A 12,716-nucleotide genomic window follows, 5' to 3' on the forward strand; every position below is an offset into this window, starting at 1 on the left:
CTGCTCGGCCCTTACCTCTACACCCTGAAATCTGCCGCCTGAGAACCCCTGGCCCTTCTGCAGGGGAAGCCAGGAAAGCCAGATTAACTTCCTGAGCAACAGCCCTCAAACTGTTATGGAGATTTGGTCAGAAGTATCCCAGCTTCCTCACCACTTGGAGGAAATAACTGAGTAATATTCCTCACTGTCTCCCCAAAATTCCCCAGTGGGACTGAGCTCCACTTGCCCTCAGTGCTAATCTGCTCGACAGCACACACCTCTCTGTCTCCTGCTTGCCAATCATTTCCTTGCCCCACCTGTCCCCCTCCCCAGGCTTTTTCTGGCATCAGCCCCTAAGTAACCTACTGGTGCTTGAATGTTTTCTCGAGGTCTGCCTCTAGGGGAACCCAAACTAAGACACCATGTGACCCTGGGAAAACTACTCAAATAATAGCCTGTTAAATAAAGATAATATTACCTGCCTGATAGGGGTAAATTCATGAGAGCATTTTGCCTGATTCCTGGCGCATACTCAGCAATTCATGAATGTCAGCCACTGTTGTGTGTGCAGCCCTTTTGGCTCTTGGAGGACTTACCCACACATCCTTTCGCTTCTTCCTCCTCAATCAGAGCCTAGCCTTCCACTCCAGCCTCATCTCTAGACACCCCGCTAGACTCCTTGCCTCACTTACACCAGCTGCTGTTCTCCACTTCAGCCCTGCTTCCCCATGGGCACATCTCCGAAATGACCAATCTCACATTTTTGTGACTTAGCACGTGCTGCCCTTCTTGCCTGGACACACCTCCTCCTCCCCACATTTATCTCCTAGTAATACCTGTTTGTCAAGCCTTCACCCAAGTTTATCTCCTCTAGGAAGTGTACCCCATTCTTTCTCCCTCATCTGTTCTGTCCACACCACACACACCCCACAGGGAGGGCGGACAAGGAGTGCTAACCCAGGTATGCTTCTCTCTCTTGCTGCATTTCACCTAGAGCTGTAATTATTTGCTTTCTTACCTGCCTCCATTACTGGATTGTGGATATTTCTGCAGTAGGGGCTGGATCTTCTATTTTTATTTTTCTGGTACCTAGCCTAGCCTAGTGCCCATCTCTAGACATGTAAAATTATTTTTTAAAATAAGTGAATGAAAATAAATCTTTGAAGTAAGGGCATTATCTCTATTTTTCAGTTGAGGAAACAGGCTCAAAAGTTTGACTCCATTCAAGGTCGTACAATTAATACATGGCAAAAGAGGAACTCACAAATGATCACTGGCTTCAAATTGAAGATGTATTCTACAATGTCACAGCCAAGGATTTTTGTGCTGGAGATGCCCTTTATATCCTTCCCACTGTCACATCCTATTCTTAGAACATAAACTCCATCCACAGTCTTGGAAGGAGGGCAGCTTTCCATCCAAAATGACCCAGTGCTCAGCCCTGACCCAGTCCCGGCTCAGGAGTGGACATCAGACCCAGGAGAAAGCCCAGTGTGACCATCTCTCCAGGGAATCCAGAGAGACCAGGTGAGTTGGCTACAGGCACTAAACCTGTCGGGTGGCAGAGAGGGCAACTGAGGCTGGCATTTGGGGTCGTGTGATTATGGTGTGAACAACCAAGTTGACCACTAGTGTGGTCAACTGAGATCAGATAAGAGAGTCCATACCTTGCCCCTTAATAATCTATTTTGAAAATTTTCATCTTTTTAAAATAAGCCATGCATCAAGACTAGATTAAAATAGACCTAAAGGGCAAACAAAAGATTTAATTATAAGTATTAGTATTTATACAGTTTGGTACCTTTCTCACTACTACTTATGATTATTTCATCGTCTATCTAATATAATCCAGGTTCTTCTATATACTTCCTTTCAGCCATGAATACAGCACACGGTTATAACCATACATGAACCTGTTGAAGAGTAAGTCAGATCATGTCACTTCTCTGACCTATGAGGCACTATATGGTCTCGACATCTGTAATGTTAACCTCTCTGATTCCCCTATTACTCCCATTCCTCTAACACTGTTCCTGCATCATGGCTGCGTTAATTTCCTAGGATTGCTCTAACAAAGTACCACACACTGGGTGGCTTAAAACAATAGAAATGTGTTGTCTCACAGTTCGGAAGGCTAGCAGTTTGAAATCAAAGTGTTGGCAAGGCTGTGCTCCCCCTGGATCCTCTAGGGGAGGATCCCTCCCTGCGTCTTCCTAGCTTCTGATGCTGGTTGTCAGTCCTTGGCATTCCTTGGCTTGCAGCCACATCCCTCCTATCTCTGACCCAGTCGTCACATGGCCTTCTCCCCATATATCTGTTTCTGTGTCTTCTTTTAATGATACCAGTCATACATAATGGATTGGAGCCCATCCTAATGACCTCATTTAACTTGATTACATCTGCAAAGTCCCTGTTTCCAAATAAGGGCAAATTTTACAGGTACCAGGGATCCGACTTCAGTATATGTTTTGGGTAGCAATTCAACCCACAACAACAGTCTTCTGCCTGGAATTCTCTTTCCCTAGATGCGCATCTTTCACATTCTCTCTTCCTTCTGGTCGTTACTCAAATGTTATTTTGTCAGGGCGGCTTTCCGTAGCCACCTTAATGAAATGACAACATCCATTCCCTAGCATTTTCTAGTCCCCTTCCCTGCTTAATTTTTCTCTTTACCACTTGTTAATAGCATATTATATGTTACATTTCACTTATTTATATTGTATATTGTCTGTCTCCCATGGTAGAATGTAAACTCCAGGAAAGCAGGGATTTTTGCGGGTTTTGTCCCCTGCTGTATTGCCAGCATCTAGAACAGTGCCTGGTACAAAGATACTTGTTGAAGGGATACAAGATTCTTCCTGTTCAAAGCCCTTCCTGGGGTCTGTTCAGAGCTGTAAGGCTGCTGCTGCTGCTTCGCTAAGGATCAGGGCCCAGACACACCTTCTTTTACAGACACAGGCTTTACTCCCTAGGCACGAAGCCAAGTGTCTCAGTTCCCCCATACAGAGAGGAGTCAGGAAGGAAATATCTCAGCCCCAAAGGTTCGGTTGTTGGAACCCTGGTCCACAGCATGTCTGAAGGAAGAGTGCAGCAATGTCTTCCTCTCTGGTCTTTGGTTTCTGGATTTTCCTCCTCTTCATCCTTGAAACAGAACAGGAGAAAAAGTATTGGGGCTTGAGAGTCTCCATGTTTGCCAGAATAAAATCCTCTTCTGGTTGGTCTTTTATAATCATAACATTTCTGTCCACTTGATGATTTTTCCATCTTTGCCAGCTTCCTTTCTTTTCTGCTGATGCCAATCTGTAGTTCCATGAAGACTTTGGATCCAGTGGTTCTCCCAGCAACTAACACCTACACAACTATGTCAGGATTCTGATATGACTCTTGGGGTGGTAAAAGCTTCAGCTTATAGTATTGTAATGGTTAATTTTATGCATCAACTTGGCTGGGCCATGGTACCCAGATATTTACTCAAATGTTAGTCTGGACGTTTCTGTGAGAGTATTAACATGATACCTCATGATAACGAGGCTGACATTTCAAGTAAAGCAGATTGCCTCCATAATGTGGATGGGCCTCATTCAATCAGTTGAAGGTCTGAATAGAACAAGACTGACCTCTCCGAAGCCAAGTGGAAATTCTGCCAGTGGATGGCCTTTGGACTTGAACTGCAGCATTGTCTCTTCCCCGAGGCTCCAGCCTGCTGGCCCACCCTGCAGAGTTTGGGCCTGTCAGCCTCCAGAGTTGCATGAGCCAGTTCTTTAAAATAAGTCTCTCTCTCTCTCTCTCTCGTCTTTCCCTGTCTCTCTCTCTCCTCTATTGGTTCTGTTTCTCTGGAGCACCCTAACTAATACACATATTATCAGAATTTCTTACAGAACGAATCTTTTTGACAACAATGAAATGGAACTTCATGGTATTTTCTGAGAGAGAGTTAACATATTCTGCTTCTTGGGGAAGAAAAGTAAAACTCAGGCAGCGTGTATTTCCTGGTCCTGGGGCTCCAGTTATAAGACTGAGAGACTCTGTGGAGAGGGGGGTTTACAAAGGACATAGAAGATAGAGTTCCAGAGAGTGAGGAAACTCTGGTTTATTGCTAACAGACCATGCTTGGTTCCAGAAAAGACAGGGTAGGAAAACATTCACTCTCTCCAATAATCAAGAAGCCAAGAAAAAGATTTGCCGAGTTGGGACAGAAGGGAAGAAAAATAATGCTTTCCTTGGCCTCCTGGATAACTTTAGATCAGTGTCTTAATTGAAAAGTAGAACTATTTTCTTTATCTGGCTTTGCCATGAACTAGCTGTGTGACCTTCAGTGGGATACTGCCCTTCTCTGGGCCTTCATTTTCTCACTGTTAAAATGAGGCAGTTGAATCAGACAGTCTGTGGGTTCTGTTTCACCACCCCATCCACATCACCTTAAACTCCACCCTCCGTGAAGGTGGGCTGCCTCTTGTTTATCTCTAGGTACCTAGCACCTAGCACCGGCCGACTTGTACTGGCGCCTGTCACATGGTGGACCCTATAAATACTAGCATTGAATGAATAAATAAAGGTTTAAAAACCTATCTAGATAGCTTTTGAAGGAGAGGGAAGAGAGATCAAGGAATCTCACACTATGGAGTCATATAGAAGATGTTTTTAACAAACCTGAAATCTTCCTTATAATCAAAAAGCCATTTTATAAGATTTGTCTTATATATTCAGAAAGCTGGATAGTGGGGCACAAAGACATTTAAACCAACTCTGTGCCCCTGAGAGTCTCACTGTTTTGTTGGGGCCACAGGAAATGTATAGCAAAGACACTAAAGGACAACAGAAGGAACCGTCTGCAGAGCCTGGTCAGGGGTACTTCTGTTCTAAGTCTCACGGGTTCCAAGGTTCATGGATAAATCTGAGAGGGAGAGAACCAAGTGAGCAACCTCTGTGGTTCCATCGCTCCCACTCCACCTTCCTGACGCTCTCCCTCCAAAGCCGACCAAACCAAGAAGCAGCAGGTCCTCGTCCACTGTCCTGTATACCCCCCGGAGCCTCAGGCAGGTCAAAACCAAACCACCCACTGCTCTTGTCTCCTGCCCCAGATTCTGTAGTCAAGTCAGACTTTTGCCCAGTTCAAGCCGAGAATCGTTCTGTATCAGCCAGCTCCCTGCCAGTCAGCTGACTAATGATTTTCTACCTTCATTTTAAAACAGCCTAGAAAAGTCTTGAGTTTGTGGAGAGTCCCTCTGAGTCATGACTCAGAAAAACATCTATATGTCATCTGATTTGATTGTATAAAGCCCTTCAGCTTTTAGACCAGAGGATCTGCCTCCCTATTCTTAAATGAAGTGAATGTGGCTCGCCTTCTAGTTCCAGCTGCATCACTTAGGGACAGTGGGTGTTTGACACGTCGTTTCACTTCTCTGAACCTTAGTCGTCTTCTCTGTAAAGGGGGGGAGTGTAAAAACAGCACACACACACAGGCACACACTCAACCAGCCCCCTCCCTCCCCCCACCCCCCGCCACAGGGTTATTCTGAGAATTAAATGAGATCACATATGTGCTGGTGTTCTGCACCATGCAAATGTAAGTTCTCTTTGTTATCAGATTTCAGCTTTGATGAGTCATTTCAGGCATCAGTTCTTGATGTAGGTGTCCCACATTTAACCCCTTCACCAACTATTTCTCCTTCCTTTTCTTTTCTTGTCTGGAGAAATTATAAAGTTGGTCCTATGCGTACTCCTGATTGGGCCTACTCCTAAACCTTACCTGACTTCTTTCTGCCTCCATTCTCCCTTCCCATGTGGCTCCTTACCAGCTCCTAGCCCCTCTCTCTGTCAGTAATTATTCAGGAAGGTTTCTCTCAGCCCACACTATTACCATGCACACCTGCATATTTAATGTTTGATCTAATTGCTGTCATATGTAGAAACCCAAATAATGATGCCGAAGAGTCAAGGGCCTTGTGTTCCAGAGTTACCACTGTTTTTTATTATGTAGGGAGCTTTGGGCCATTCAGTTTGAGAAACTTCTATTCAGATCAAGGTTAGGGGTGGGGTGAAGAGGTTGCCTACTCTTTAGTGCAAAAACTAAAAATTTTGTAGGTCACAGAGAAAAGTAAACCTCCAACTATGAATGATGTGCTCTACAGGGGCACACGTACGAAATAACATGGGTACACAGAAGAAACAATTTAATCAGCCTTTGAAGGTTGTAGAAACACCACTTCAAAGAGGAGGTAATATCTGAGCTAGGCCTTGAAGGATGATTAAGATTTTACAAGGTCAGTAGGGAGGTCAGGTAGAAGGAAGAACAGTAAGACATGAACGAAACAGCGTGATAAGGAAATGGGAAGAGTTTGGCATGGCCAGAGCATAGGATGCATGGCAGAGAGGGCAGGAGCTGAGGCCAGAGGAAGGTTGGGCTGAGGTTGTGTGGGACCTGGAATGCCAGACTTAGACTTTTGGACTTTTTTCTCTGCAGCCTCTCTCAACTAGGGTTCCACAAGGAAACTAACCCTCTTGACTTAAGGTATCTAGTCTACAAATCAATCTATCCCCTGTATGCCTAGAATGATACTATGTACTATCCTGGAGAGAACTGAGAAAAGAATCACTCAAATAATTTTCTGTAGGGCTCCATTCTCCCCATTGAGTAAGGCTGCTAGACAATGGTAAGCCATCCAGCATTTGTAGAAAGTCAGTGACATCTTCATGTATCATAGAAACATCGCTCTGGTGCCAGTGAGAACAATGCTTTAATACAAGCAGAGGATAAGGGATGAACCAAAACTCTTGCAATAAAATTCAGTTGGGTGATGACCAGGGATCAGAATGGTGACAGTAGAAATGGAGGCAAGGGACATTCCAGAGACATTTGGGAGGCAGAATGGACAGAATGCTTCAATGCTATCTCCCCTAGTTCCCTGGCAACATCTGAAATCACTTCCTCCCTCCAATGCAAGCTAGAGTCTTCCTGAAAAGGGTGAGAAGTGCCCCGGGCATAACTCACTGCAGGGGTGGGGGCTGCTGGCACTAATCTGGACTTTATCCTGCTCCTGGTGAACTCTGCACACCCTGTCAGCTTCTCCGTTATGACTTTTTTCCTCCTGGGCACGTTGGTCTGCTCCTCACAACTAACCTTTAGCCTAATCCTCCCCAGCCCCATTTTTCCCCTGCCGGGACAGAAGCCCTGCACTGAACTCCAGACTGCTTGGCTGGGATCCTGACACTCTGCTTCCTTCTCCCAGTGCACTCTTCCAGGGGCTGGGCCTGCTCCCCGGGCGCACTCCGGTCCCAGTAATCCCGCAGCGGAGTTAGTGTTGCCCGCCTCAGTGCTCCTTGATCCCCGTTTCCTCCTGCTGCCCGACAGGTCCCCTCATGCCTCACGTTTCAACCTCTCTGAGTTCAGACATCTCCATATCTCGTCTGGGGCCCGTTCTCTCATCTGTACCATGAGGGGGTTATACTAGGTGACTTCTTAGGTAGTTCCCTTCCAACACTAATATCCTGTGTTTCTAAGTAGGCCAACTGTAAAAGAAGTCTGCATTGGCACAGAACAATTGAGGCCGGGAGCGAGTGAGTCAGACTCAGCAAAAACGTCAAGCTAGCTGTGAAGCCAGGACATTAGAGTGCAGCACGCCACTGGGCAGACAGAGCTAGAGAGTCCAGCCACATATTAGCCTGCCCAGACAGCTATGTGAACAAGACGACTGATGCCACACCCAGCTTATTAGTCACATTCGTGTTCAAGGAATTAACAGCATCATCTCGAGTCCCTCCCGCCCCCTCCACTGCCGTAGGACAACATGCATTTATGACCAAAAGCTATTTAGTACATGATTGTCATTCAGCCTCTTCTCATGGATAGTGCTGGGGCCTTCAGATTCAATATCATCCCACTAGTATTTTGTCCATTTCCTTGGAATAACCATCCAGTGAGTATCCCCTGCACATCTAACTTTACTCTCAAGACTACCTAAGTTCCTCTCAGATGCTTCTCAGGGTGTGTGGAAGAAAGAATGCAGGTCTTTAGAGACCTAGGTTTGAATCCCACAGCTACTTACCAGTCATGTGATTCTGGAAAGGTTAATCCTCTGAGCTTTGGAAATAGGATAATAATACTTGCCCTGCAAAATTGTAGCCCAGATTGAAAGTGCCTGGTACCTGGAGGTTCTCAGTAAAGGAATTCTCTGTCACACCAACCCCTGAAGTCTCTTTGCCCTCTCGATTGCCTGGATTTTTGCTCTCTCTCCTATTGGAGCCTACAAGGTCCCTGCTGGTCCACACAGGTTGCTGCTCCAATCCAGACCTGCAGCATGCCGAGTCAGCACTAACACTTCCCGGAGTGGGCTCCCCCCGCACCCACCCTCCCCCCCAGCCCCTAGTCAGGGCTGAGCAATCACAGGCCAAGAAAAACCTTGGTCAAAAGATGAGATCATAGTTGAAGGCTCTAAAAGCTCCATTGTCTCAGCCTCAGGGCCCATTACATTGAAGACGTAAACACCAGTGCTGGGATTCAGTGCAGGGCTGAAGTGGTGAGGAGGCAAAGGGAGGATGTCTCCAAGCTGCTTAGCACAGGAGTCAGCTGCAGGACACACATCTTTGGCTGGCTAGGGGCTAGCATTCTTGGTTCTTCTTTCAAGGGAATACAGTATCAGAGACCAGTATAGACATGGGGTGTATGAGCCTCAGAAATCATTTAGATCTACCTTCTTTTACACCGATAGAGAAACTGAGACCCAGAGGAGGGAGAGAAAGGGCCAGAACTCTAGATTCTGTGTCTGTAACTGTGAAAAAATTGTGATTGTTAAAATTCAACGGGAGGGTATAGCTCAGTGGTACAGTGCTTGCTTGGCATGCAAGTACCTACATTCAGAAATAATTAAGCAAACAAACTTAATTACTACCCCCCCAAAAAAAGTTCAAAAAAAGAGAAAAATATTAAAATAAAATTCAGCACATTGCGGACACTCAGTAGATTTGATTGTTGAATAGCAAGTATAGGGAATGTTTGCTGATGGGATTTCTAAGCAGGAGAACATTTACTAATATTTTTTGAGTCTCGGAAGGTAAGAAGGGGCCAGACTGTGAAGAGTATTAAGTGCCCTGCTTGAGAGTATGAATTCTGTTTTGCAGGCAACATGAAGCTATCAAAGAGTGCAAGGTAAAGGATTGACATGATCAGTTTTAGAGAGATGATTCTGGTAGCAGAGGTAAGGACGGATTGGACGGTGTCAGGTCTGATGCATGAGGTAGAGGGGACTTTTAGAGTAGTCCTGGCAAGAGATGCTGAATGGAGGTCTGAAGGAGGGCAGAGGCAGGAGGACAGAGAGGAAGCAGGAGAGCCAAAGGCTACGTCATAAATGCAGTCAGTGGGGCCTGTGGTCAGCAGGAGACAGGTGGGGCTAGGAGGGGTGGCAGGCTGGGCCCTACGCAGCTGAAGCACAACTTCTCAAGACCCTAGGCTCCTGCCAAGGGTCCCAGGCTTCATTCATGACAGGACAGCTATTTGATGGACATGGCACTAGGCAGGCCACAGGCTCCTAAAAGTCACTAGTAGCCACAGAAATCCTGACTGTGTAATAAACCAAGGGTGTCCGTTTCCCCAGCAAAGTGCAGCAGAGGTGGCTGGTTGTGACACTCAGACAGACAGTCCTGCTAGCAGTGTTTTCTACCTAGAGGCTTTCAGTTAAGGGTAAAAATTCTTAAAGATTAAGCCTTCTAGTTTCTGTATCTTGTCTGGATAACTAACATTTCCTGGTAAAAAGGTAATTTCCATCCACTACCAGCTATGGAGGTCACATGTTGGGATAGTTAGTAATACAGAATTTGGTGTCAGGCGGTCCTGGGTTTGAGTCCTGACTGGTGCTCGCTAGCTGTGTAACTCTGAGCGAGTTACTAAATCTCTTTAAGTCAACTCAACCATGAAATGGGGGTAGTAGTAGTTTCGTGAGGGTTGCTGTCCTAATAACAATGAGTTAAAGCCTTTTAAGTGCTCAGAACAAGTGCTCAAGCAGGGTCAGCTATTGTTAGTTTCAACAGCTCTACTGAGTTATTTTGCAGCATGGTATAGTCAAAATGGGTCACTTTCCTAAGCATAAAACATTTTGTGCTCAACATTTTTAAAGCCTCCTATTTGAATATTACGTTTTGGCCAAATTTTAAAGATTCATGGATGAATGGTGGGAACAGAGAACACTGTATACATCTATGTGCAGATTTTATAAATGTACAATAGAAACATTTATTCTATTTTCCAAAAACTTTGTGTTCAAAAAGTGATTTGGCTATTGATTTGCTGGATGACTTCAAGTAAGTCCATTTAACCTTTTTCAGCTTGCTTTGTTTCCTCTGCAAAATAAATGGGCATGATTTCTGAAGGGCTTACCGACTCTAAAATAAATATATGAATTTATTTTACACTCTAATTCCATACTACTTCCCTGGCTATAATAGTAAGTCAGACCCCAATTATTTCTAAAAAAGCTCTAGAATCCCCCATGATTATCAAGGATTATTGCCAAGAATCTGATTACCATCTAATATTTGATGTGTGCTCTTATTTATCTAATGGTTTGACAGTGTATAGCTGACTTGGAACATCTGGATTGGATATTCATAGCTGATAAACATAAAACTAGAACCAGAGCCTGAGTCCCTTTGCTTGCTGGTCCTTGGGGAAAAGTGAGTTTTGTTTTTTTTTTAACTTTCTCATCTGTTCATGTGTATTGTCGAAGTGTCTCTCTGAGAGTGGCTTTTGGTGATGAGTTAATCAGTCTGGTAAAGTACTGGGAGTGGGTTAGTAAAGATCATCTTTTTGAGCAAATCTTTCAGGTCTAGCTCCAGCTTACCCCGCAGTCCTTTCCCCACTACTTTGTTTTCACACATTCTAATACAACCAAGCTGGCCTTGGCTGTTTCCTTAGATCCTGTGTGTTTGCCACTCAATGTTTTATTAATGCTGCTCTCAACCTGGAAAACACTTCTCTCCTTTTCTCCATATTCTTCCTCCCCTCTCACTGCCAACATTTATATGTCCAAACCTCCCCCATCCTTCAAGGCTCAGGGCAAACGTCACCTCTCCCACAATGTGGCTTATCTTTCTCCTTGGGTGCAGTGACTACCTCTTTCAGCTGAGCTCCCAGAACACTTCTGGAATGTACCTCTCAGGTGGTCCCTGGCAGGCAGAGTCGTCCAGTGGTTGGGCACACGAGATCTGCAGGCACACCTCTTGAGTACAATTCCTTACTGGCCCCTTCGCTGTGATCTTGGGCAAGTTATAAACTTCTCCATGCCTTGGTTTTCTCATCTGTATAATGGAGCTAATGGTAGTACCTACGTCATAAGGTTTTTGTTAAGTTTAAATCAGCCTGTGGATGTAAAGCATTTAGAATCGTGACTTACCCATAGTGAGTGTTTAATAAATACTAGTTACTGTTACTTCTCTCCTTCTCCCTTACTTCACAGATATAATATTCCTGTCTTACGTTTCCTCCTAGATGCTACACTCGTTGAGAAGAGGAGGATTTGGTAGCTCCTTTTGTGCCTTGAACTTAGCACAGAGAACCAGTTATCTGAGAGGTTTTGGAAAACTTAGGCCCAAGTCCTTCTTCCCTTTTCATCCCTAAGATTTACAAGAAGACTTTAACCAAGCAATTCCATGAATCTAAGAAGCTTACTGTAATTAAATGTCAAACTGGACATTAGACTAAACAGTCTACTGTCAGTTGCATGCTAATGCCTATGGTAAGGACAGGGCTTTTTAAAGAACATTACGTGTGGTGAACAGCTATTTGACCCAGGGATCCCCAGCTCCTAGTCCTGGCCCCTTTCCACTGCTCCAAGCAGCCAGATTCTACTACTTTTGCTTCCCATGGCTGTGGGTCAGCCTGACTCCAGCTGGCCATGCCCAACGATGACCACCGGAGAGTGCAGTTCACTCTGCAGGGAGCAGCCTCGCCCATGATCAATGGGCAAATTGATTCACAAATACATACTGAAGGAAACATGGTGTAGTATTCCTGCAGGACACAGTTCGGTCGTAGTCAAGATTTCAGGTCAAATTCAGATCTATTTCTGAGATATTTTCCACAGATATTTCTCACAGCTTTGCATTGACACTTCTAGGTCTGTGTTCATGGATTTGTGCCAAACAGCAGTTTGCCCAACACTGTGATTCATTTATTTGTTTCCTATACACTGTTTGACTTTTCTCATATTTGGCTTTGGCTGAGGACGCTCAGCATATGCTTTACGTGGGTAGTCAGTCCAACTTTTTAATATTTTTGGATCTTAATATCAAAAAAAAATTCAGACCAAAGGCCAGGATTTTTCTAATAATAAACCAGGGACTACTCATTTTCTTTTTAGTGAGTATTAGCTTCAATTTAGTTCTCTTCTGTGAGACTTCACAGCATTAATGTTAAAACATAATTCAGGTCAAGTATAATATCAGCTCCTGGGGTGTCATTAATAGTTCCTCGTTCATGAATAAGAGCTCTACAAAGTAGCACAGGCCCGCGGAAACAGGCCTGGAGAAATTAGGCCAGACAGGGCTCAGAGAAATTAAGGGATAAGACACTGCCTCTTCCCTGCTCTCAGGAGTAGCATTTCTTCTCTCACGACTCACCTTAGACACAGATGAAGTAGGTATTGGCCTGTCGCATAGAGGGGTGCTGGAAGTCTCAAAAGGTGGTCCTCTAACCTGCCTCTAATGCTTGGCATTCCTACCTCTAGGGTGGCATACCATTGGCAGAA

At 44.8% G+C, this 12,716-nt stretch overlaps 1 long non-coding RNA gene across 2 annotated transcripts in view; it reads left to right on the top strand.

Moving 5' to 3' along the window:
- Positions 1-12,716, top strand: part of LOC116282097 (uncharacterized) — a 152,112-nt gene that overhangs the window by 103,965 nt on the left and 35,431 nt on the right. The window contains exons 7-8 of one of the 2 annotated variants that reach the window (XR_012076471.1): positions 1,171-1,506; positions 10,543-10,608. This is a non-coding gene — a long non-coding RNA (uncharacterized lncRNA). Of the gene's footprint in view, positions 1-1,170; positions 1,507-10,542; positions 10,609-12,716 lie in introns of those variants that run through there. The other variant, XR_012076468.1, reaches the window with a different exon arrangement.

This window comes from Vicugna pacos, chromosome 10, assembly GCF_048564905.1.
Source record: "Vicugna pacos chromosome 10, VicPac4, whole genome shotgun sequence".
NCBI lineage: Eukaryota > Metazoa > Chordata > Mammalia > Artiodactyla > Camelidae > Vicugna > Vicugna pacos.